The sequence below is a fragment of the Sapajus apella genome, unplaced genomic scaffold (genome assembly GCF_009761245.1).
Source record: "Sapajus apella isolate SASKATOON/1434 unplaced genomic scaffold, GSC_monkey_1.0 scaffold40, whole genome shotgun sequence".
NCBI classification, from domain to species: Eukaryota; Metazoa; Chordata; class Mammalia; order Primates; family Cebidae; genus Sapajus; species Sapajus apella.
Window position 1 is genome coordinate 13,224,941 of NW_022436980.1, and position 27,748 is coordinate 13,252,688.

General features: G+C 39.4%; 1 protein-coding gene across 13 annotated transcripts in view; it reads right to left on the reverse strand.

The window, feature by feature from the left end:
- BBX (BBX high mobility group box domain containing) overlaps positions 1-19,165 on the reverse strand; it is a 276,803-nt gene extending 257,638 nt beyond the window's left edge. For 5 of the 13 annotated variants that reach the window (XM_032299204.1, XM_032299203.1, XM_032299202.1 and 2 more), the window contains exons 1-2: positions 18,999-19,163; positions 15,728-15,799 (exon numbers count right to left, since the gene is read on the reverse strand). The gene's annotated coding sequence lies outside the window, so the exon portion shown is untranslated. Of the gene's footprint in view, positions 1-15,727; positions 15,800-16,628; positions 16,724-17,541; positions 17,863-17,914; positions 17,999-18,459; positions 18,594-18,865; positions 18,955-18,998 lie in introns of those variants that run through there. The other 8 variants (XM_032299198.1, XM_032299195.1, XM_032299188.1 and 5 more) reach the window with 7 other exon arrangements.
- Between the last annotated feature and the right edge of the window lie 8,583 nt (positions 19,166-27,748).

Sequence of the window (27,748 nt, forward strand, 5' to 3'; positions counted from 1 at the left end):
AAATTAGAGTATTGTAATTTATTAATTGTGAAGATGTGAAACTGCTTTAAACAAACATGTCCTATAGAAATGGGGTATTTGTCTCGGGGATAGGGAAAAAGTGGGTATCTGCCTTGACCAGTGTATCAGAGCCAAAGAACCATGCCTTCACGTGGCCAACCTCTAAAGGAGAAAGGTGCTGCTAAGGGAGGAAATGTTTGTTCTCCCCAACTCTGATGACGCTCAAGTAAATGCATGACAGAGTTATTTTATGAATATAAAATAAGAATTTTTACCATCATTTTAAGAAGGAAGTCTGAGTAAGAAAATTCCAAATAGAGGAGAGAAAACAAACTACCTTGTTTTATTTATTTATAAATACGTTCAGTACTAATTGTAATAGTATAGGTTGGGGTGATCCAAGACATATCCCAACTCTGGTGATGAGGGAAGAAGGAACAGGATAGCAGCATACATGAAATAATTCAGTCACAAACTCCACATTCCTGATGGATAGTATGTAAATAAAAGTATGCTAATAGCAACCTTTAAATAAATATACACGTAATGTGATTTGGCAGTTTTGGTGGCTAGAGTACCTCCATACCGGCAACACTTCCAGGGCTTAAAACCATTACCTACATATGACATAATTCCAGAATCACTGGCTTTGCTTCATTCAAAGCAGTATTAATTTTCAAGCCTCTGATCTTGATGCTGATCCATTCCAGCAGGCTCAGGGTCTCCTATACCCAGTACATAATATTAATATAAAACAGAGTAATTCAATTCAACAAAAAATTTATCAGACAACTACCATATTGCATCCTAGGACTCGAGATACAAAGATGAGTAAGATCCAGATCTTATTGCTTAAGACAGTCACAGCTTTTGCTTTAAGATATGAGGTTACCAAAGCCGCTCCTGAGAAATGTTCTTGCTAATACTCTGACCCCCGTGGGCTGTATCTTTCTGCCCACCCATAGCTAGTCTATCTCTATATGCTGTCCTGCTTTAGGGGAGCTTCCAGAATGTAACTTCTCACGTCTATAAATCTATGGCCTCTACCAGATCCCTTATGCTGAACTATACACTGTCCAACTAACAGTTCCCAAGTCCCTACTATGTGGCAGGTACTTTTACAGGCAGGGAAGATAAAAAAGTAAACAAAACTTGTCCCATTTCTTACCAGATCCCTCATGCTGAGCTAGGCTGCTTTCATCCCTATCAACCAGTCTAATTCTACATGCTCATTTAATAGTTTCTGTTGCACTTCTACCATGTCCTACATGCTAGAAATAAAGCAGTGAACAAAACAAAGTCCCTGATGTCATAAAATTTACCTAAATTTTGTGTGACACTGCTCAATAATAACCAGTGGTCTCCAAAGTGAGATTCTCGTACACCAAAAACATGAACAAGATAGTCCACTTGGAGTGAGAGGAAAATGCTAAATTTTTATTTATATTCAATTTATCTTTTTCAATTTCTAAACTATTTATATATTGTGATACACATACTATATTAACAGCCCAGTATATGTAATTTATAAAGAAATGTATACGCATCAAGGAATGCATGCTCAAATTCTTTTACTGAGGGGAACAGCACTTTAAAAGCCTGGCAGGTCACTGACTTGAATAATCACACATTTGGGGTGAGGTGTTTGGCATAGGTGGGGTTAGCTTGGGCCCTCCACTGGGTCCACTTTCTCTCTGATAGATTAAGTAAGCATTTTGCGAGGATTCCCAGATATCTGGCTATACGACCAAAGTTCAAAGTTCAATTCCATCCCAACTTTCCCTCCCTAATCACTCATCACCCTATACTCATCATCCCTGCAACTCAGGGGTATTATGGCATGTTTACTTTCTATTTCACTTTTGGTATGTCACTACTACATCAGCAATAGCATGGGACCAGAGCTGCTGCCTTTTTATTCCGCAAGCTCCAGAATTCCTAACCCAGCTTTATACATTATGGGTCCTCAATAATTATATGTTGGCCGGGTGTGGTGGCTCACGCCTGTAATCCAAGCACTTTGGTGGCCAAGGCGGGCGGATCACCTGAGGTCGGAGTTCAAGACCAGCCTGACCAACATGGTGAAACCCCGTCTTTAAAAAAATAAAAATAAAAAAGAAAGAAAAAAAAATGTAGATTTAAAAAATAATAATAATTATATGTTGCAAAAAATAAAGATAACACAAACAGTTATGATAAAGGGTGATTTATTGCTTTACTAAACATTGTTCTGGCCAAGTGCAGTGCCTCATACCTGTAATCTCAGCACTTTGAGAGGCTGGGGAAGGAGGATCACTTGAGCCCAGGGGTTGAAGACCAACCTGGGCAACATGGTGAGACCCCATCTCTACAAAGAAATAATAAATAATAAAAATTAGCTGAGTGTGGTGGCATGCACCTTTGTTCCCAGCTTGGAAGCTGAGGCAAGAGGATTGCTTGAGACCAGGAGTTTGAGACTGCATAGAACTATGATTACACCACTGCACTCTAGCCTGGGTAACAGAGTAAGACTCCACTTCAAAAAAAAAAAAAAAGATTATTCCTCTTCACAAAATGATTAGTACTGTGTTCCTGTGATCCTTTTCATAGCTCCCTTATGTATACTTCACAGGCCATTGATTACTTACTATAGAGACCTGGGAATATTAAAGCTTCCATCTGTAAAACCAACAGCCACTGCTAATTGAAGATCAATTAAATATAAATATGAGGAATCCGAAATTATAGCATATCAAAATATATACATATAGTTCTATTTGAAAAACTAAATCGAAACTTTTCAGAAAAACATCCATTTAATGAAGAAAGTACAGATCATCCTAATCCTTAAGGATATACTAGCCTGAAAAGCCATCTAGTTGTTTTTGAAATATATAGATCAGAAATAACATATAAGGTCACATTTAAAAAAAAAATTAAAGAAAAAGAAACAACAACTGATTCATGATCACAGCTCCTTATGCAGTAAACACATCACCATATGTGTGAGACCAGGTCCTCAAATATGCAACTCTGTGCTCATGTGTGATCCCATTCCTCAAAACTTTTCAGAAAACGATAAAAAACTTCTACGGACTTGCATCACTCATACAGAGATTATCTGTAGAAAACAATTAACATAAAAAAACCCAGGTGTATCTTACAACAATCTGAACATGTTCTCTAGGTCTAAGCATATATGGCACCCAAAGAGATAAGAATGCATGTCCACATACAAAACTTTAAAGGAAGTTCTTATTCCCATGAAGATCGGTACATAACAAGATCCAAATGGTTGTGCTTCCATGATGTCAAACAACCCCAAGACAAAGAACGGAAGACAGACTCACAGTTACTATTCCATGTGTCTCTGTTTCCCTTTGCTGCTTTAATGTAAACATTGGGGGTCATTACTGATGTGAACTTATGAAAAAATTCTTCCCAGGTCAGCCTCTTCTTTATGATTTCACCTATGAATGTGTTTGTTTTTAAAGCACACTGGCATCTGGAACACCGAGCACAAAGTTTTAATCTAAACCAGGCTGATGTCCAAAAAGTGACCAGTCAAATAAGGGCCACAAGTAAAACTGACTGAAAACACATAAATTCTGAAGTGTAACAAATACAAAAATCATGAATGAAAGACCAGACCTACATCACTATGCAAAAAAAAGAAGACAGACCAACTTCATGGGTGTTCTCCAGTCCATGGCTTACTAAACCATGAGAGAAGTCACAAGTGTAAGCACAGGTTGAAGATATCCTGCAAAACCTAAAAACTGCTTGATGGAAGCACTGAGCATAATTTGTAATCTAACAGTCCTCAAGGCAGGAAAACACATTTTTACTTTTTTGGAATCTCATGTTGTGTTACTACTTGGGCTAGAATGCTTACTAATATACTCCCAATTTGTATAATTTATTTAACTAAAAGTATCAGCTACAGTAGTAATGTTTTTGTTGGCATGTATTTGGTATCCTGTACATCCAGTTCAAACCTACCATCTATTAAGTGTGCTTTTAACATTATTTGGTGTACGTGGAATGCTCTTTTAGATGTTATATAACTCAACAATTCCCTTTGGTTCCATCAATCATGTTGTCATTACATATTGTAACGTTAATAGCAATAAATAAAAAGGAAGGGCCAAGGCGGGTGGATCACGAGGTCAAGAGATGGAGACCATACTGGTCAACATGATGAAACCCCATCTCTACTAAAAATACAAAAAAATTAGCTGGTCATGGTGGCGCATGCCCGTAGTAGTCCCAGGTACTCGGGAGGCTGAGGCAGAAGAACTGCTTGAACCCAGGAGGCGGAGGCTGCAGTGAGTCAAGATTGCGCCACTGCACTCCAGCCTGGGTAAGGAGCGAAACTCGGTCTCAAAAAAAAGGAAAAAAAAAAAAAAAAAAAAAAGGAAGTCCAAAACGCTTGACTGAAATATAATTTTAATGTAAGTTTAAAGTTTTATCAAAAAAAGTCAGCAGCCTTTGAAAATACCAGAAGCCAAAGGATCAACTACTATTTAAATAAAAATAAAATTATAGTGAGAAGCCTGATTTTTAAAAATTCATTATAATGCTTAGGCCAAATTAGTTTTACAAACTTAGTGGGCAAACATAGTGCCACAGCAAGAAACTCATCCCATATTTCAACGTCTAGCTCCTATGCTGGAACTGGCCAGTTTTTCAGGTCTTTACTCAGCACTATTTTATACCATATCTATTAAAACAATTAGCACAGACTAATTTATATGATAGATATTGACATCTACTAGCCTTTTCCAGCCAGCGGAACACGTTTGCTTTGAGGACAAGGGTTAGTCCATATTCATCTCTTTATCTGCAAAGTCTAGGTCAAGCACTAACATTCTTTAGGCACTCAATCGATGAATGTTGAAAAAATTGGTAAAAGTTTCTGCTACCCCAGTCTCACCAGCTCTTGGTCTAATTATTTAATTTGGAAAATATTCTTCGAATATCACCCAAAAAAAATACAAGCAGAAAGAAAGGTGTTAAATGACACAAAGTTTAAATTAATTTCAGTTTACCAACCAATGTGAATGGTGTTTTGTTTTGTTTTTTTTGAGACAGAGCCAGACTGGAGTGCAGTGGCACAATCTCAGCTCACCGCAACCTCCACTTCCTGGGTTCAAGCAATTCTCCTGCCTCAGCCTCCTGAGTAGCTGGGATTATAGCTGGGATTATAGGCACGTGCCACCACACCCGGCTAATTTTTGTATTTTTAGTAGAGACAGGATTTCACCATGTTGGCCAGGATGGTCTCGATCTCCTGACCTTGTGATCCATTCGCCTCGGCCTCCCAAAGTGCTGGGATTACAGGCGTGAGCCACCACGCCCGGCCAAAATCGTGTTTTTATGGGGGAATGAAATATGACAAACTGAAGACCAGCACCTTTGTTTGGTAAAGCATTGTTCAGCTAAAACAATGCAAGAAGAGCACATTCTTAGTAAGATCATCATCCACATAAGCTACTTTGCTAAAATAGACATCCTATTTCCATGTTTCATGGATCAGGGAAAAAGAAAAGACAGTTAAAAAAAAACAAACTTTTAATCTTCTATATCTGAATTAGGCTCTGACTTTGCTGAATTTACAAAGATCAAAGATTTTAATTTCAGATGAATAGGGCTCTTAGTACAAAAATCCACATTATGCTGTATTTTATAAATGTTTTGCTACTTCTACACAAAAGTGTAATTTATGAAATCTTTTCCACTTAGCATAGCAGAAATAAGTTCCTTACGTAAAATAAAAAGCACCCTTAAATCACTTCCTAAACTGATTAATTAGAACTGCTGACTGACCCTATATCTGATTCATGTTTGATCAGGCACTCTGAAGTGAAGGCCATGAATCTGCTTATTAATTTTTCCACTAATATGAAACTGCCTTTCAAAGCAAATGTCAGAACTAACCATTTTATAAAACTATCCATGTTATACTGTTCATTTCTTTAGTAAAATATATTCACCGATTAAGTATTAAAAAGTACAGAGCACAGGCTGGGCGTGGTGGCTCATGCCTGTAATCCCAGCACTTTGGGAGGCCGAGGCAGGTGGATCACTTGAGGCCAGGAGTTGAAGACCTGCCTGGCCAACATGGCAAAACCTTGTCTGTACTAAAAATATGAATGCAAAAATTGGGCGGGCATGGTGGCCCCCACCTGTAATCTCAGCTACTTGGGATACTGAGGCATGTGAATAGCTTGAACCCAGAAGGCAGAGGCTGCAATGAGCAGAGATCATGCCACTACACTCCAGCCTGGGCAACAAAGTGAGACTCTGCCTCAAAAAGAAAAAAAAGAACCAGAGCACAAACGTCATAGAATATTCAGCTAAGAAAACGCAACTTCTCATGAAAGAACAAATCATTTCTACTGATATACCAGAAGAATTAATAAATATTAAAAATAACAGCTGCCATAGACATTTCTATACTAGATATACCAACTAGAAAGAAAGCTGACTAAATATCATATGCTAAATTTATAAACAAAGGCTTATTCTTTGACAATGATCTTACAGATGAAAATTTATAAGCCCCATGTCAGAGCTCTTTTCCCTAACTTTCCTTAGAAGTGATAAAGTACAGAGTTTCAACCTTATCACTTGAAAATGAATACTTCTCTTCCAGTATATAAAAAAAAAAAAAAAAAAAAATTGGGGAGAATGCTTAGCTAAAAGTTGTCTCAAACCTTTCATTTTTAACTTCTTGGAATTTGGCCCTTACAGCAGGTAAATACAGAAAAAGCCTCAAGAGATTGTGGCACTGCAGACAGGTAGGCTAAGCCTGGCATGATCACTTACCAGCTGTGCGACCTCAGACAAGTTACTCAACCTGAGACTTAGTTTCCTTGTCATTAAAATCAGGTATTTCTCATCAGAAAGACGTTGTAAAAAATAAAGTAATAAAAACAAAACTGTGCCTCATAAGGCAGCCCTTAGTGTAGACTATCTTTCTCCTTTCCTCCCAGTGTAAAATACTATGTGGGAAACTTCTAAAGACTGCATTCAACTTTCCTGAAGTTTAAATGAAATTGTGTAGTCGTTCTATCAACCTAAAACTAAAAATGTTTGGATAAGGAGTTTATTTCCATTATTTTCATAAAAACACCCGGTACCTTTATTTCACATAGCCCTGCTAAAGGTTACTTACAATCCCTTCCTAATCGACACTTTTATATGTAGGGATGTGTATAAGTCTCAAGCTCATATATCCATAATTTTTTACATGGGCAGTGGTAAATACCAAAAAGACTCAAAAACTACAAATAGATCTTTAAACTCAAACAAAAGTGTTTTAAGAAAGGAAATGTCAACTCCATATTCCCATTCTAAAATATTTGTATGCAGTATCACCAAATATATATTTGTATGCAGTATACCAAATATAATAGACTGAGAGAGAAAAAAAGAGATGAGAGAGAAGAAGAGAAGGAAAGGAAGGAGAAAAAGGAAGGAAGGGAAACCTGGGAGGGAAGAAAGTAAGTGATAATTTCAGTAACTCAAAAGATAATCAAAGTCTGACAGCTGGATGTAAAGAATTATTTTCTCATTTTGTTCCATGCTCCACCACCTTCCCTCTGCAGTCCATGAGAACTCTACACTTGGGTGAGTTTTGAGAGGTACACTGAAAGCTGAAAAACAAGTCAGCATTTTTAATACTAAAAGAATCAGCATTGCTAATATGAATCCCTCTGAATTACTTAATCTGTGGCTTTCCTACACCAATGAACCTAGTCATATAAATAAATAATGAAAGTCCTATCAATAAACAATTCTTTGGCATTAATAGTTTCAGTCTATATCAAATGAAGACTGATTTAAGTCTTACCATAACAAACCAGATAAAGCTATTGCTTTATTTCTAGAGTATCATATAGACTCTCCCCCATGACAGTTTTCATTTTTCTAAAGTAGTTTTAGAGGAAATTAAAAGACAAGATATGAACGTTTCATAGTTATTGTTGAAAATAAAGATATCTAGAACCTCTATAAAACCATATAACCTGAAAACATTCTCATCTGAGAACAGGCTAAATTACAGAAAACATTTTCTATTTTTATTTTCCTGATAGATGGGGGAAAAAAAACATGTGCAGGTGGCAATATAATAAAGGAAATATAACCTCTAATAACAGTAAACAATTAATGAAAGTAGCCTGAATTTTGTTCAACATTACATAGGAAACATTCAACACAGTACAGGTTTCAAATGTTATGCAGGTTTTAGTGTGTGTCTGTTTAATAAAACTAAAAACAACAACAAAGGAATCATTGCGTCAAAATGGAATATAAGAGGTTCAGTGAAATGTGAACTAACCAGGTTCTGCATGGGTTTAAGCTTTCCTTACCCAGAGGGCTTTCACTTGGCACAATTTAGATGGTACAAATGATGTCAATGACTACTATTTTGCTTACCTGACTTTATATCCTCTTATGCCTTACACGCGTACATTTGGAACCACAGGGTTTCCACAGACAAGTTTGACTGAGGTAATATATAATGTTAAAAAATCTTCCATGATTTGCTAGCTTGCAAGGAACTTAAATTGTTCAATGATTAGTGATCAAAGTTAGCAAAGTAATTTTTCATTGGGTTAAGTGGTTAGGAATATCGGAGAATTTCACTCTACCAACCAAGGAAGTTAATGCAATAGGACCACAATCCCTTATTTAAAACTCTTAGGTTCCGATATGCTTCAGGATTTAGATTTTTGTGGGGTTTAAAAAGGCAAAATGGTACATATAGCACATATTACATAACATTCCTAGAGAGATCTAGGATAATATTTCACAATTAATCGATACTATTTTTTCCAGCAAAATATGTGAATATATTAAGAGGGCTTGAAAACTACTTTAAACAACTGCATGACAGTCTGGGTTAGGTTTTGCTACCAAATGAGTTTTGACGCCACACTTTTGAAGGAAAAAAAACCTTTTTGTGTGTAAATCCATTTCCAATACCGCTACATCAAAGTACAAAGGCATTTTCAAAATACACAGAGCTTATTAACTTACCAGAGATCAAAAACGTACACCAAATTAAAATTTAGCAAAGCAGGAAGATGTTCCTGGCAAATATAACCTTAAAAATTAGGAAACGCTGAAGTCACTTAATTTTAACTTATTCAAATAAATTTAATGATTGTTGAGACTAATTACACAAATTTTTGTGTCAGAGTCAATGTATATTTGAGTAAGACAGTACCACTTGAAAACCCTGATACCTGTAGTCTTCTGTACTTTCTTTATATTTCCCTGGCTTTTGGTTTTCACAATGTTTGAGATTTCACGGATTTGACATATTCCCCATTTATCTTTTCCTTAGCTTGCCCCTCTTTTCACGTGCCTATTGTGTGCAATGTGCTGCACTACATATGTAACACTTCTCAATCTCCATGCCTTGACACAAGGATAAGTTTTGTTTATGAGGAGTGCCCCAAGTAATTAGAACAGTTAAAGTACCACAATTTTCCATGTGTATGTTAAGTATATTCAAATTTTTCTTATAACACCATTCTCACTTGCATTTTGATAAGCTTTCTTGATTTCTTTTTAAAGGAGTGGCTTTATCTCACTGTGAACTACCTATAAAACCCACACCATAATTTATCTGTGTTTGTTAACCAGGGAAATCATAATGTCCCATATGTAAACATTGGTCACGTGTTTTTATTTTGATTCTTTTGAGACACAGACTTGCTCTCTCACCCAGGATGGAGTACAGTGGCATGATCACGACTCACTGCAGCCTCAACCTGGTGGGCTCAAGTGATCCTCCCGCCTCAGCCTCCGAGTAGCTGGGATTACAGGCATACACCACCATACCCAGCTAATTTGTGGTGAGGGACTCTGAGTATGTTACCTCACATCCCTTATTTTTAGTAAAGGCAAGGTCTCACTATGTTGCCCAGGCTGGTCTCAATCCCCTAAGCTCAAGCAATCCTCCCTCATCAGCCTCCCAAAGGGCTGGGATTATACATATGTCTTGATGGGAGAAAGTTTGAGAACTGATACTCTAAGACATTCTAGCATCTATCAGTCACCAGTGAAAATGCCCTGTGCTGACAACTAAGTACCTTGAAATATGAAAAGGGCTGTTCTCTCATCCGATACTCTGCCTTTTTAAAGAGGTGGGAAAATCATTCCCCAAACCTGAAAGAGCACTGTACCTCACGGTGGCATGCCTCAGCTTTGCTTGACTTTTCTCCTTCTAGTTACTCTTATTTCCTTCACTAACAAATTACTTGTCCAGCACCTCATGTCTAATTAAACATATACCAATGTTTCATGATAACTAGAGGTAAGAATCACTTGAGGGGGGAAAAAAACCCTAAAAGGCTTTGAGAAATTTCAAACAGTGGAAGACAGGGTGAGATGAGATACAAGTATAAAAACAGAGACTACATATTGAGTGCTGACTGTGAATAAGGGTCCTACATTTATTACTGTCTTGTGTAATCCCTGTACTATTGCATGATAAATATTACCATATCCATTGTGCACATATGAGAATGAAAGTTTAAGGGATGTGAGGTAACATGCTCAGAGTCCCTCACCTCATAAGCAATAGAGGCAGCAGGAGTGGAACCTAGAGCTCTTTGGTGGTAATGCCTCTGCTCCTTGTACTGTATGTCCTACTACAGGAGCATCTACAGAGGGTGATGAGGGCCTTCTCAGTATTGCAAATATGCTGACTGAAATACAGCCAAAGAATGGTAAAGACGGAAAACACCTCATAAGTCAACGAACTTCAGTACCACATTCAGAGCATGACTCCCATCCAATCTTGGGCCATCTGTCCTTCATGCCAAGGTTTCTCGAAGCCAGTCGGAGGACCTCCCACTTGCTTCAGAATCACCTGCTATACATGCTAAAATCTAAACTCCATCGACCCACCCCAGAAACACTGAATAAGAGTATCAAAAGATGAGGCCTAGAGACCTCTATTTCTAAGAAGGCTAGCAAGCACTCTAGGTCAGTGTTTTTCAAACTCTAAGTCATGAAATCAATTAAGCAGATAATATCTAATATTTTTTGTTTAATAAAATGACTTGAAACAGATTGGATTTATAAAGATTAGTTAGGAACAAAAAATATCAGAGGGCACTACACTTTGTCCTGTTTCAGATAACTTGCTGCAGTTCTTTTAGGTGGAATGGGTATTAAGGGTATTTTTTATAATATACCTCAGTCAAAAGTGTTTGAGAAATACAGTTGTTTTGAATAATTTTTATCTCCATTCTTATTTCCCCTTTAAAGTAAGTTATTGGTCTTTTATTTAATCATTCATATTACAAAAAATGCAACCTTGTATGCTCTTTTTAGGAGTTCAGTTATTCCATTCCAGGATTTTCTGTTTTATTCCCCAAACTTTTCATCCGAGGACCATGTTTACTGATTTAATTATTTAATCAACATTTTAAAACATTTTTAATTTTTTAAAATTTCCTTCTCATTAATTGTTACTTTGTGGGGGTTTTTTGTATTTTGTTTTTGAGATAGAGCCTCACTCTGTTGCCCAGGCTGGAGTGCCGTGGTGCAGTCTCACCTCACTGCAACCTCTGCCTCCCAGGTTCAAGGGATTCTCCTACCTCAGCCTCCTGAGTAGCTGGGATTACAGGTGCCTGCCACTACGCCCAGATAATTTTTGTATTTTTAGTAGAGACAAGGTTTCACCACGTTGGCCAAGCTGGTATCAAACTCCTGACCTCAGGTGATCCGACCACCTCTACCTCCCAAAGTGATGGAATTAGAGGCATGAGCCACCACACCTAGCCTGTTACTTTGTATTTCATACATACCTTCTCATTATCTGAAGTTACTTCGCTACCTAGATTCTTAAGCTGATTTACATATTTTAACTTACTAAGTTTACATTTCGGTAGGTATATTAATGTTTCATGGTCTACATTTAATCTTTTAAGTCTTTCATTCTCTCATCTTCTATTTATATATACTTTTAGATGAAATTCTTTACCGGCTTGCCTTCTTTTGCATTCTCGCATGTAATTGGCACTTATTTCAATTCCTTACCTGTTTCCTTGAAAGAAAAAAAAAATGAAAACAATCCCCATTAATATATGAGGATTTTCTGGGTATATCTGTGCAGTTTTGAAATAATCTACTGGCATTTCAAGGAAATATAATTGCCTTCTAAAGGATAATATCACATACGAATGTTGAGTGAAGTTGTAATCAAAAAGTGCTTTCCACAGGTATGACTTAAAATACAGAAATATCTTCAATTTGACACAGTATGTGATGACTGCCCTTGAGGTAGTACAACATCCAGTGACTGAATGACAGTCACAGAATCTTCAAGCTGGAAGAAGCTCCATTCAGTCTCAGTCTTTCTCTTTACCTACTCCCTTCATAGCAGTGTTTCTCAGTGTAGCTTGAGGACTGCCTGTATCTCATTTCCCTGGGACACACGATAAAAACAAAGCAGTAAGATGACAATGTCTTTAGAGAAGTTGGGTTTCTTTTTCTTTCACAGTGACAAGAAGGAATCTGACTAAAAATACAGGACAGATACCACCCAGGCCCATTTCAAAAGGTACCCTCAGTGGTGAAATGTTAAACAATGAGATGGACTTCAAGCTACAAGTTCAAGAAAAGCATCCTCTTCTTCAGTTAAGCACCTGCTTAAGTTTAAATCTTAAAGCACAAGTATGCCACACTGGTGGTAATGTAATATGTTAAAATTAATGCCTAAATTTAGTAATTTGGAGTACTTGATACAACAATTGCAAACATTTTATGTACTTTTGTGAGACACTAATAATAATTTCAGGAACTTCCTGTGCTACAGCAAAAGGGCACATCTGTAATGAAACTGTTTTCAAAAAGTTTTTTTTTTTTTTAGTAGGATAAAGCTGTGAAGCCTTTATTATTTCTATTAAAGATTTCTAATATAAAAGTAATTGGCACTCATGACAAGATCTACTTAAAAATATAGCCCTTGCTTTTGCCCATGTTCTTTATGAAATGTAGTAAAACATATACTGTTAGCATGCTGACTAATGACTAATAATTAGAAATTGCAATTTTACTGAAGAGTATGACTTAGCTACTGAGTTAGATTTTCATGGGTTACACAACATTTTCAGACCTATTCTTCTTTCCTTATTTTTACAACATATAGAGAACTTATCAACTACATTATTACTTACAGCACAAGCCAACTGTAATTATATGTGCATCCTTGCTTTCATTCAAGGACATGTTCTAAATTCAATGTCTAAATGAATCTGTTTTAATGGATTAAATATAAAAGTCAGATCTATAAGGTCAAAGGTGCTATATGTAAGATTTTCAAAATATGTTAAAAGCACAACTATCTCAAAAATTCTTAAACCTTAAACTTTAAAAAAAAAATGTTGGATACAAAGATAAATATAGATTTTTTTAATGTCTCAAAAACTGCAAATTTTTTAAGATAGCTAAGACTCTAGGAAAATATTTTTTCCTAAAACTGCCACAGTACCTCAAAGAGGTAACATTATGAAACAATATAGATGAGCCACCTTTTCCATAGCTAGCATTAAATGTGAAATGCAAATTAAGGCTTCAGTTTCAGAACCTAACAGAGACAGGCAGAATAATAAAATGGGAACTTTGGAAACACTTGGAAATGGAGAAGCAAAAACTTCTTTAAATTTTTATTTTGATAAGTAAGCCTCAAATCTAATAAATACATTTTAGATGCCAATAACTGGCAATTCATTGTCAAAATGACTTTCTTTAGATCACTATGACAAGATTTACACAATCAGAACTACTTCACTGACTTCAAAGACCAAGACTGTTCTTGAAAATATTGTTTTAATGAAGTAGTCACTTGATATCTCAAAGAAATACAAGTACTTAACAGACGTTTATTCTCAGTATGACAAACTTCCCATATTAATTTTTGAATTGGTCAACTACATTTCCATGGGGAAAGAAGTGATATTAAAAGTTTGCTGCAATGAACAAAATAATGTGCCTAACATGTATATATGCGGTGTTCTTTAGTAATCAGGAATGCATTTTGAATACTCTTGCCAAAAGTGAAACTTTTCAAACAAGCTTTAAAAATCTCAAAGACAATGAAATCCACGTATTTTAGCGTGCACTAAATTCATCTCATAGAACCTTCTCATTCTGACCACTCCAAATGGCCTGTTATATATGTGACATGTTCTGAGGCCTCTAATTAAACAAACCACCTAATTATCAGCAGTAATGCAATATTTATATTCCATAAAAAAAGTTTGATGCAAAACTTATACAGATCATCTAAAGTCCTCAATAATATGAAAGTATATTTTGTTACCAAATGGACACCTCCAGAAAGGTCCAGTCCTCTAACTCAATTCCTCTTTTTTTCTGTTTTCTTTTTGAGAGGGAGTCTCATTCTGGCACCCAGGCTGGAGTGCAGAGACACGATCTCGGCTCACTGCAACCTTCGCCTCTCAAATTCAAGGGATTCTCCTGCCTCAGCCTTCCGGGATGCTGGCATTACAGATGTGTGCCACCATACCCAGCTAATTTTGTATTTTCAGTAGATACAGGGTTTCATCATGTTGGCCAGGCTGGTTTTGAACTTCTAACCTCAGGTGATCCGCCTGCCTCAGCCTCCCAAAGCGCTGGGATTACAGGTGTGAGCCACCATGCCCAGCCTAACTCAATTCCTCTTAATACTAAGACAACAATTTTGTTAATGTACACAATATCCCAGCGATCTAGGAAACGCTACAGACGAGGTCTCTAAATTTACTTTCATGGAAAAAATTAAGTTCATTTTCATTCACAAAATACAATCTCTAATTTCACTATGGTAATATTATAAAGCATCCCAGTTTATTTACACAATTTATTACTAATTTCCAAACATCAACTCACAAGTACCTGGGATGTTCCTTTACAATGGAGGAGCAAAATTGCAAGGTGGTTTTCTGCAGACTGGGCTCACTGTGCTGCTTTCAAATGCTCTATAAACCCTCAGTTCTCACCCACACTGTTACCTCTCACAAATTTTCCACACACTTAGTGTCCCACACATATTTCTCAGATTTTTCCATTTGGGAGTCATATATCCGAATAAGGCACTTACCAACAGATCTCTAAGTCATTGTTTATGATATTTACAGGCTACCGAATTGTTCCTAATTTCTCCAAACATGTACGTTTTGAAAGAAATTATGATGTTTTGAATCAAACTAGTGCAGTAAACACTAGATTTACTACCCTGCCAACCCCACCTTTCCCCACCCCAAAAGTAACTGTTACAAACACCACAGGTTACTCAAGACAGAGAACTTGAGAGAGCAAGCAAATGTCAGTCACTATAATTAAAGAGGCCTTCTGCACAATACTTCCTTGGGTTTTTAATAATTCTCTCCACTCATACACTGCAATATTTCTATAGTATTGTCTAGCATTAAATTTATTAGACCTTCAAAGCTATGTAAAATTTCATTATAAATTAAAATGCCTATTTGAAAATAAGTTTTGAAATGACAATGACTTGTAGATGAATACGAAATGAACATTTTAAATTATCTTAATAATAACCCACAGCTGAATTCTAAACACTAAGAATGATAAACTGACTTATGCTGTGGGAAACTCAGTGAGACAAGGTTTCTGGGGGTGCTGTAATCCCAATAAAGCATCTTCCTATGTGAACAAAATTACCCAGCTTCCCTGTATGAAGAGTTTGCATACTTACCCAAGGAGGCAAATGGAAAGTACACAGAGAGGAAGATGAACTGCTGCAAAGCCTTTGTCATATGATAGTGACCTATAAAGTATCAAATAAAGGTACATCATCAGAATGGTAGGGCTTTACAATAGTACAATTCCAAGTCCTGTAGCATTTACGAAGAAAGGGTACCAAAACCCAGGAGTCCAGCTCCCACTAACCCTTCCCCTTTCTCTACCACCCCTCCACTGGAGAACTGTGGGAACAGGAAAGGCAAAGAAGCTCCCTATATTCAAAGGGCAGAGGCTGGGGGGCAGTCCAGCTGGTATTCTAGGGTGTCTCTAGCACTCTCGCTTCCTACTCCCCATATGTATAAAGCAGAAAGTTGATCCATTCTGCAAACGCAAAACCCACACCGCGATCATTCATCAACTTGCACAAGTGATCATCGCCCCCAGGACAAATATACCAGTAACCAAATCATAGGGATCGATGGGCAGCCCGAGCCTCGCCTAGCCCAGGAGCCGGAGGGAGGTGCCACCACGGCGGCAGCGTGTCCAGGTATCGCAGCCTTTCAGACTTGGGCGGCCACAGCCGTCTCCCAAACACCCAGCCCAGGTCACAATCCCTAGATAGGAGATCGGAACCGACCGGGGAAAACATATTTGCCAAAGCCCACAGCGGCAAGTGCAGGGCCACCAGGTCTGCGAGGTCGGGGTGGGGGGAGCTAGGAAACAAGGAGGGAGGAAGAGAGCGAGGGATCCCACCCCGGCTTTGTTGCTGGTCACCATCAAGTTTGCATCTTAGTACAAAATGTCGATCTTAAAGGCTGACAAGACAGAGGCAGAGGCAGAGGGAGAAAGAGAAAGAGAATAGAGTCCATCTTGCTTTGGGAAAGAGGGGGGAGGACAAAATGAAGTGCAAATACCACACTCCGGGCGTAAAAGTCTGCTAAACACCTTTCCATAACGGAGGAGCAGCGAGTGGGGTGTCCCCGTGCCCGTGCCTGATCGAACTGGCGGCGGTCTGGGCAGAAAACGCCTCCCTCTCCTCCTCTTCCTCCTCCTTCCCCTCCTCCTTCTCCCTCTCCTCCTCCTCCTCCCGCGGGCCCCGGCGAAGATCCCGCCGCCACTGCCTCAGCCTCCGCTGCCCCCCAGGGAGGCACCTCCGGCGCCCGGCCCCGCGCTGCCATTCTGGGCTTGGACCGCGCGGCGCAGAGCGTGTGGGGCCGGACTCGGGGTGGCCGCGCGGGGACGTCCGCGCTGGGGACCCCCGCGCTCCTCGGCCGCTAGCTGCCTACAAAAGTCGCTCGAGCAGAGGTGGTGGCGAAGCGCAGGGGCGAGGGGCCGCGTGGAGGCCCCCACGCCGCGAGTGGGCAACCCCAGGGGATGGCGAAGAACGTCCCTCCCCGCGCGGGGAAAGTACCCCAGTCCCAGTCAGCCACCCCAGGAACGGCAGCCCCGCGTCCGTGGCCAGGAGAAGAGAACTGGACGTGTCATTAGCAGGACAGGCAATGGTTTCAAAGCCCCAGGCCAATGACCATTAGCAGAGGCAGAGCTCGCTCTGTCCCCATCCCCCACAACCTCCACCCACCTTCCCCTTCGCCCCCCCCCACCTCCACCCCACCTCACGAAACTTTTCAACAAGATCCACCTGGACTAATTTGTCCTCAGACAGTTAAAATATCGACTAGACCCTAAACACCGGGAAGGAAGGGGAATGCACGCTTTATTTTCCTTCCTACAGAAAGGAAAGCAAAAAATAGCTTCTCTCTCTGTCTCTCCCTCTCCCCCCCCTGTCGTACATGTTGTGTCTTAGCTTTTTGCATCGTTTCGTTTTACCTTCCTCATTTAGCAGAAATGATCGCGGTTATTTCACACATAAACGTGTTCCAGATTGTGGGATTCAGGGTCCTTGTAAATTACAGGACTCGGGTTCGGTCTCAGTTATGTTAAGTTTCATACAATACCAAAAAATAAATAAAAAATAATAATAAATTTCTGAGGTTGAGTGAGCGAGACGAGGTGGAGGAGGAAAAGAAACCTCGAGTCTGATTTCTGTAATTTACTAGCGACCCGGATCGCAGCAAATAACAGTGGAACACGAGTGTGGCTTAAGAGGGCTGGGGAGCTCTTTCTAGAGGCATCGACCCCATCCCCGGATAAAGGATCTGCAAGTTTTCTGTCATCGCGACCATGCAAAGCCGTAACTTACCTTCAGAAATAAGACTTTAAACGGCCAAGGCCTTCCTCCTCCCCTCCACCACCACCCTCTGCCTCGCTCTCTCCACCTTAAACTTATTGACACAACATAATCCCACATTCAAGCAAAATCCTGACACAGCCTCCCTCCTCCTCTTCCCCCTCCTCTCTTCCCTCCCGTCCTCTCTCTCTCCCTCTCTCTCCGTCTCCCTCTCTCCCCCCCCTTCCCTCCCTCTTCTCTCTCCCCTTCTCCCTCGCCCTCTTCCCCCTCTCCCCCTATTCTTCCTCCAGGCTACTCTGGCACTAAAGCAGCACTTTCTCTACTCGCCGCGCATTTGGGAAGGGGTGGGGGGTGAGAGGGCACTGATCTGCGCGGCCGGAACACCCAAATCCCAACTCTCCAGATGAACGAGCAACTGGGCTGCTGTTCCCGGTCACCAACGCACACGAAACGTTCAATAAATCCACCGAAGGCTGGCTCCTCGTACCTTCCTCCCCTGCCCCGGCTCCCCAGGCCCCACCTCCCCGGCTGCCGAGACCAGGCAGGGCTCCACGTACTTTCGCCGAGATGAAGTTTGGGGCTCCCCGGGCGGCCAAGAGCCGCCCGCCGGCGTGAGGGCTCTGTTGTTGTTTTCCTGGGGCCGCTCCAGCCCGCGCCCCGGCGCCCGTGCCCCTCTCGGGCGGCGCTGCCTGTGTGCCGAGAGGTGCTGGTTGCAAACGCAGCCTGGCACCGGCTGGCCTACTGCTCCCCGGCCCGGCCCCCAGCCTCCCGCTCGCAGGGCACTGCCTCCTCGCCCCCCGGCCCCCGGCCCCCGGCCCCCGCCGGCGCGGCCGCCGCGACCCTCGCCCCCGACCTCTTCCGACCCAAAGTTTTGGCGGAGGGGGAAAGTGTCCAGGGAGCGGGCCGGCTGGCGGCGGCTCCGGACGCGCGGGGTTCCCTCCGTCTTCCTCAAGTCCACCCTACCGGCTGCCGCCGCCGCCGCCGCTGCTCCTGCCGCGGAGTCCTTGGGGCTGCAGCCCGGCGGCTCGCAAGTGAGTAGGAAAACAGAAAGTGAGGGGAGTGCGCCCGGGGAGGGCTGGGGCTGGGGGGCGCCTACCTCGCGGGCTCGCCGGGCGTGAGGGCGTGTGTGTGGCTCGCCCTCAGCGGCCAGTCAGGGTTTCTCTATGGGAAAGTGGAGAGGAGCTCGCGGAGCCGCTCTGCCTCCGCTTCACTGTACACTGCTCCACATACAGTACATGCAACCCGGAGAGACTGAAAACACTCATTTTATATAAGGCAGCCTGCCATTGGCCCGCGCCGTGACGGACAGGCCGCGCAGCCAAACAAGAGGCCCGTTACACCCAAACACACGCACACATACACACATTTTACAGAGACACACAAAGATCATCACATTTTCTATTTTCTAATGTTCGGGACCTGTAGACAGTAGGAGAGGACAGGTAGAGAGGCCCAGCAGAGTGGGGTGAAGGGGAAAACCCCTGTCTGCAGCAAGTTGCAAGGCTTGAAACTGGTGTCCTTTTGACTTGGGAGGGTTATGGTAATAAACTACAACTCCACTGGATATGGAAGTGAGGGGGTTTTTTCATCGCTGCCTTTTGGTGCCCCATGGAAGAGGCCTGCGTTGTGTTACGATTTTCCAGTCTGACCCGGCGAAAAAGTGGCCAAGAAAGGCTTTTATCAGCTTGGATTTCTTTTGTCAATGGGTTAGCTATCACATAGGCCAAAATAGTGCAGATAAGTTTATCAGGACTATAATGCATTGAGGTTGTTAATGCCTCATTCGTAGGTAAATTTAAAAAAAAAAAATCAATATAACAACACACAAAGATAATTTTGCTTTAAACGACCAACGCTGTGCTGAAATAGCCAAACAACTTTCAGCTGGTCAGAGTACTGCCATCACCTGTGCGGACATGCAAAGTGTGCTATAAGGGAAACTAAGTCATGGACGATAAGCTATTGACCCTTAGCCTTCAAAAGAGACCTTTCGATTCAATGTATACAAGATTTATATTTTGCATATTATACGTAAAAATTTATGATTCTTTACATATTTCACATCTCATGTGAACATTCTGTGTTGCGTGACTTTTGGAGGTGATGACTCTCAGGACTGGTCTTTGATTTTTTTTTTTCAACGATGCATCTTCTGCAGATAATATTTGACAGTTCGATATAAAGTCAACAGGTTGGTGGAAAGAAATCAAAGCTGGAAATTAGAAGGAGTAAATTGTGGATTAAACTCTTTAACCAGCTGAGCACTCTTGAGCAAGTTACTTAACCTCTCTAATGCTCAGAGTTGGTTTTGATTTTTGTTTTAAGATTAAAATAAGCAACTTTTCCAGATTCCCTCAATTAAATTTTTATTCAGCATCTACTATGTGCCAGACATTATCTTAGGCCTAGATATTTTCTTAGGGTTCCTTCCATTTTAAGAGTCGGTGAATTATTCTTAAATACAAACATTTTGGAGATTACATAAACACTACGATTTTATGGCCTACGTATGTAGCTTTAAAACTTAAAGGAGACCTGAATAAGAAAACTTATTTCAATTCCCCTTTGATTTCCTTGAAGCCGTCTTAAGGTTTTTCTCACACATCCGTAAAGTTGTTAAAAGAGTGTGTGTGTACATGCGAGCATTCCTATGTAAGAGAGAGAAAGAGAAACAAAATCAGAGAAAAGTTTAAGAAGTTCAGAAAACAAAGTAGCATTTAGAAATATGATGTTGATTTTTTAAGAAAAATCATTTGTAAAAGGAAACATGTAAAAATCACAGCATTTTATTTTTTTTTTAATTTTATTTACTTTTATTTTTTGAGTTGGAGTCTCGCTCTGTCACCCAGGCTGGAATGCAGTGGCATGATCTCAGCTTGCTGCAACCTCCGCCTCCCAGATTCAAGAGATTCTCCCACCTCAGCCTCCCGATCAGCTAATGCCCATCTAATTTTTGTGTTTTTGTAGAGATGGGATTTCACCATGATGGCCAGGCTGGTCTTAAACTCCTGACCTCAGGTGATCCATCCTCTTCAGCCTCCCAAAGTGCTGGAATTACAGGCATGAGCCATGGAGCCCACCCAATCACAGCATTTTAAACAGATAATATCAAAGGTTATATTAACAGCAGTTTCTTTTAGCTGACAGAAGGAACAAAATGTTCTTTATCCACACTACACTGCTCTGAGGACGGTGCTAAGTATTATTATCTCTAGTTTACCCATAAGAGAAATGAGTCAGGGAAAAATCATGTAGCCTGCCCCATATTGCACAGAATGACAATGAAGAAGGAACTTACACCTAGGACGTTTAATACCCAGCACATGTTTTGAGTAATTTGACAACCCTTCCCTCCAAATACGAACTTCAGAGACAAGAGGGAATTGGAGGGAAAACCAAAAAACTTTTTCAGTATTTCACTGTTGCTCCTTTGTGAAAAGGAAAAAAAGTCAACAGGAGTTGCTATATTTAATTGCAGAGTGAAGTGCTGGGCATTATTTGGTAGTAGAAGTATTTTGTGAAAAGTAGAAAAGACCAGCCTACTCCCCACTGTTATCCCCAACCTCCAACCATAGGAAAACATTCTTCATATTTTTATGGTCACAAGATATTTTTGCTGAATTACACTTAGCTTAGCAGAAGTATTTAGAGCTACAGTCTTCAAACTTTTAGATCACAGATTGTTATCAGTAAAATATTTGAGCATGTATAGATATTTATGTACACATTAAAAATTCTAAAAATTCACCACTGGGCTAGGCATCGTGGCTTACACCTATAATCCCAGCACTTTGGAAGGCCAGGGCAGGAGGATTACTTGAGGCCAGGAGTTCAAGACTAGAAGTTTGAGACCAGCCTGGTCAAGATAGATATAAATTATTTCTACCAAAAAAAAAAAAAAAAAAAAAAAAAAAAAGTACCATTGCATAGATATATTATTTATTATTATAAATCATATATTGACAAAAACAAAATTGGAAAGCATGAGATAAAAAATAAATAAGAGTTTAATTTCTTCCATAGTCCATGGAAGTATGGATTCTAATGTAGAGTCTTAGCACATGCCCCAGGACTTTGCACTCCAATTTGGACTCCTCTGACATGAAAGGTGCTAACTGACCAAGACTGATGCAGAAGAGCACAAAATGTATTTTGGTGACATTCTGTAAGTCATTATTGCTACTAGAAAATTGGTAGGTCCACACGGCCTTCAGATTAAGAGAATGATATATTTTTTTAACACGTAATATATATCGGTAGTGTATTTCCATTGGGCATCATGTTCCAGTATAAGCCATTTTTCAATATTCTTTGGCAGAATATATATTGAGAGGGTTCTATGTGCTCTTGTGCATGTCACATGCCCCCCCCAGAAAAGTTGCCTGTTCCTAGGAGAAGGGATAAAATAGAATTCCATTCTTCTGTGTGATCAGTAGGGCCTCACTGCTAAGTAAGGAAAGGGGGCATAGAGCTAACTTTAATGTAGTATTTTGCCATTTTGGAAGTATTTTTAAAATGTTCATTATCTCATTTGAGAATAAATATCAAGAAATTTTAAATGCTAGCTATGCTCAAAATTTAAAATATAATCAGGAAAAATCATGGCTTTCATAGAGTTTGCTTAATATTTATAATGTAGGTTTATGAAAATAAAAACAATGGTTTGTTACTTGGGCAAAATGTCATTACAAAGTGATGACCCCTTTCCCTTCTTGTTTTCACGTTTGATGACCAATCACGGACAAAACTCACATGATTATCATATTTCTCCTTCTTCTAGCTTTGATTGTCTGTATTCTATATTTTATTTTATATGGGCCATTTTTTGTGGCATAAAATAATTTTGAAAAGGTAAATTTAAGTATGTGTTTAAATGTGTAGAAGCAAATGTGTATATTGTTTAAATATATGTTTATACATAACCATTTATTCCCTTATTCATATATGAATTCTTTATACAATCCTAGTACAAATCTTGATTTTGCCACTTTCTAGTTGGATAAGCTTGGAAATATTTCTTAATTACTCTGACTCAGTTTTCTTGCTTATTAAATGGGGATAATCATAATTGAAAAAATACATATAAAATGCATCAGCCTGGAACATACTAAATGTTGAATCAGTATTATTTGTGTTTATCTTTCCACGCAGACAAACCAATGGCAGATACTTAACAGAAAGTTTTCTAAGACTTAACTATCATATCAAATGGAGTTTATGGAACCTGTTACAACTTACTTCCCCAGTGTTTGCAATTTCCTTTTAGCCTCACTCTACCAACTCCACCATCTCTGCACATAAAAGAGATGTCAGCCTGATCCCAGGATAAAGCAAACATCTTATTGGGTGGGCATTATTAAGCACCTAAAAAAGCACACTTGTAATAAATCACTCTTTGAAACAGGCCTTGTTTTGTGCACTGAAACTTCAGATAGTTACAATGAGGAGGGTCTGCCTTACATAACAATTTATGACTTGTACTTGACCTTGCTGAGCTTCAGTGTTTTTTCTCTTTCTATAGGAAAAAAAAAAAAATTAGGGAAAATCATACCTTTCTCCTCAGGCCAATGCAAAGGCAGTAGAAATAAGAGCTTGGATAGGTGGTCCACTTCTTAGCACCAATGCAGAAATTCATAATCTTGAACAGAACCAGCTTCTATTGTGTCACAGAAGACTTGGCGATAAGAAAGAAAGAGGAGAATACCCTTCTTTCCTACGGTGATTCTTGGGGCCAAACATCTTTGAATTCCCACTGTCCTGTGATCTTTCATAGCATTTTATCTGTATTATACTTAAGGCATACAAATACCTTGCTTTGCATTACATTATGTATGTATTGGTAGAGCTCTCTATTTGATGGCAAACAACTTGAAGAAAATGTTTAAGGTTTTATTTTCCAACAGTGCTAGAATAGTAACTAATAAATTGCCTAACATGTAACAGTAACAAGAAAGATTTGTAAAATAAATGAAGACGAGCAAAAACAAACAAAAATACTGAAAATTCTAAGGAAGCTCAGTGAGAATCCAAGGATAAGAGAAGTGTCAGAAAAGGTTGGGGGTCCCAGATATATGGTAAATAGAACTTACATTATAGACATCGTAAATTACACTTGCATATTGTTTTAATTTTCTAAAGTACTTTTACATGAGACAGCCTAGTATGCTCACTAAAATCCAGTTGAGGTAGGTGAGATAAATAGAGGGAGCTTCTTTTTAAAATGAAAAAAAAAAAAAAAAAAAACTGAAGCAAAGAAAGGTTAAAGGAGTCCTTTAATATTATAAAGTTAGTAACGGAGGTGGGTTAATAAAAAGGGCCTAAACTCCTCATTCTGGAAGCCATCTGCCCTTTTTTAGAGGAAGAGGGGAGTGACCAGGGAGACACTTAAGGATCATACTATAAAAATAGGTCTCTAAGTGGACAATGATTTTACAGTAATGGAGTTGATCATCAAATCAGTATGCTGTAGCATTAGCAGAGAGGTCCTTCTAGGTACCGTCCCATTAGTAGCTTCAACAACATCCCCAGCAAGGAACTTCTGCTATGACACATCCAGATCCTGGGAACTCCCTTCTTGCCAAGACAGTCTATTTCATCTTCCGACAGTCTTGACCACTACAAAGTTCTTTCTGATATTTTAACATCATTTCTCTCCTTTTAAGTTTCACATTGCTTCTTTTTCTACCCCCTTGAGACCACAAAAAAACCTAATCCCTCTTCCATGTGGCACTTGATATATATGTCTGTATAAATATCAAGACAGCTAGCATGACTGCCCTCTGACTTGAGTTGTGCCTTTTCCAAGCTAATAGTACCAGTTCCTTAAGACTTTCTTCCTAGGAACCGTTGTTGATTCTTGGTCTCCTCTCAAACCCTGCCTATTGTCTTTGTGGATGTGCTCCTTGATCTGTGGTATACAGAGCAGGTGGGAGCTGAGGCAGTGTGCAGAACAGCATGACCATGGTTCCCTGATACAATATTTCTATTAATGCAGCTTGAGATAGAGCTTGTTTTTTTGGCAGTCACTTTGTTACAAATCACTCTGCTGGCCCATATTGTGCTTATTCTGAAAGAAGGAAAGAAAGAAAGAAAGAAAAGTTTTTAAAACGTGGGCTGCTAAGCTGTGTCTCCTCCATTCTGTATTGTATCATTTATTTGGAAGATACCAAGGCATAAGCCTTTTTAACCTTCGTATTGTACAGTGATTAAGAGCTGAGTTTTTGGAGTTATACCAAGATGGGTTAGTATCTTGGATCCAACACTTACTGACTTTGTAAACTTGGACAAATTATATAACTTCCCTTTGCTTCAGTTCCTTGTATAAAAAAAGACAATAATAATGTACCTTATAAGGTTATTATAAGAATTAAATAATATATGTGAAATACTTAAAACAGTACGTGTCACGTAGGAAGCACTCAATAAACAGTAGAGTTTTTCTTCTTTTTCTTTTTTTTTTTTAAGCCGATGAGATTCAGCCCATAATTGCACTTTGCCAACTTCTTTTTGTATACGATCATTTTATTCAACATATTTGCTATTGATCCCAGCATCTTGGTTCATTCACAAATTTCATGGCTGCTTTCCATTTTTCCAAGTAGTTTTTAATAGCATTGTCCAAGGCAGAATAAAAAAGTACGCACCTCCCAGTAGGTTAACATTAATCCATTAATCAGCACTCCTATGGCCACAATTGTTGAGCCATGATAGAGTCACCTATTTTTACCTAAATTTTTGTTATTTAAACCTAAGGAAATTTATAGAGAATATAATGTAGCGACCATATAGGAGCTTTATTACAACTTAATATGTTATTATATTGCCTCAGATTTATTTACAAGAAATAAAACATCGCACATTCAGTTGAAATCACCTTCCCTGGTCTAGCCCTCTTCTACTTCTCCCCAGAGGTGTCCACTACTGTGTAATTTCTCTCTCATCCCACCCGTATTTTTTGCAGCTCATTTATGAAAATACCTGATGTAGCTTTATCAGAAAGGCTTTATAAAATTTGCGTTTACTAATGTTATCAGAGAGCTCTTTGCTAAGTGGAGTATTTAACAATGCTGGTTAATTAAAATGAAAAAAAAAAAAAGGAATTATAGAAGGATGTGGGATAGCTCCTGGAAATAAAGAAGAAGCTGGAGAACAAGATCTCAGAGAGCCCAAAAGCAATGTTACCTGCAGATACTGACACCATTTTAGGTTAGAATATCTTCATTATGATGAATTTGCTCAAGCTCTTTTCTATGCAATCAGCATGCCACTAAAGAGAGTGGGAGAGTCCACTTGGCTTTACCATGTTTTGTGCTTACCCTTTGGCTCAGGTAGGAGAGGACAGGCTAGGGTAGCAGAGGACACGTTGCTTGACGCTCTCACCAAGATTGCTTGCTTGCTTACCTTGTATGGGGAGGAGGTGCAGCTGGGGAGGAGGCAAGAAGTTGATTTAGGACAGATATATTTAGAGGGATACAATGTAATGGCAACATTATAGTTATTGGTGGATTCACAGATGTTCCTTTTATAAGGTATATAAGCGTTCATTGTTTTTTTTGTAATATGTATCAACTATTTTTAAAAATAAACTTTAAACAAAACAATAGAAAAAAACAAGACTGCATGCAGAGAAGGCTTTTTGGTTACTGGTGTCAAAGTAGAGAGCTAGTAGGATAAGAAGGCAAATAGATACCATACAGGTGAAAACAAGAAATCCATAGCATCCCCAACAGCCACCATGCAACTGAGCTATCAGTTTATGAACCCTGTTAATAACATTGATCCAGTAATATAAGAATATTGCTTATAAGAAATATAGATTTAGGCTAGTCTTGGTGACGCTATGCTGGTTTGTAGAGATCATGTCATCCTTTTCTAAGTATGCACAGGTCTTTCCTTCACTTGCCTATCTTAGATTTCATTTAATTTCAAGGTCTGTAAAGCTACTCAGATAAGCCTTAAGTAGGGGAAATTAATTGTTCCGCTCAGGGTCTCTCACAGTATTTATGGGCTTTAAAGTTTGCTAAGCATGGAAACAGAAGCATACACCTCCGTGTCACTAGGTGTCAGTGTCACCAGGTAAAGGGCAAGAATTCCCCTGTAATGGAGGGCTGCTGTTTTGGTGTTTGTAGGCAGAAACAGTCTTCTAAAGTGAGCATGGGAATGGGAGGATGTAATAGGTATTCTGCTACGTATCACTCTCTAGAATCTTATCTATGTTCAGTGTCTCTTTTACCATTCTATAATTTGCAGAATTCACCTTTTTTCCCTCAACCCTAAGACATTTAACTAGAATTACTCAGAATGTTTATGGCCTGACCTTACATCTGCAAATATTCGGAAATAAATTATTTATTTATATGTTTGTTTATTTGTTATAGTCAATGACTTGTTCTGGAAAGGATTTTTGTTGGAGTTCAACAGTTCAATCTTAACTGCATATTTTCTTAAGACCCTCAGGTATTATTCAATGAATGTAGGAAATCTGAACTCATTTTAAGTGTCTAGATGGTCTCAAAAATTTTTAAACGTTTTTACCTCCTATTCTGTTCTACAGTAATCTACTCAAACTAGCTGAATAAAAAGGAGGATTTATTAGTATCATTATACAAGTAAGGCTACAGCAAGAAACAAGCAATAGAAAGCTGTGACTGAAACCGCAAATGAAGCGAGATTTTCGGTGCTTGGAGACAGGAGATAGGCGATAGGCCAGGCACATTGTCTGAAGGTGCAGTTGCAATACAGGACAGGAAGTACAGTTGGCGAGAAAGTCTGCCTTTTCCTGCAGTAGGATGGGACATACAATTGAGAAGTTAACTAGAACAATGATGTTTTGAGGTAAAGGGGCTA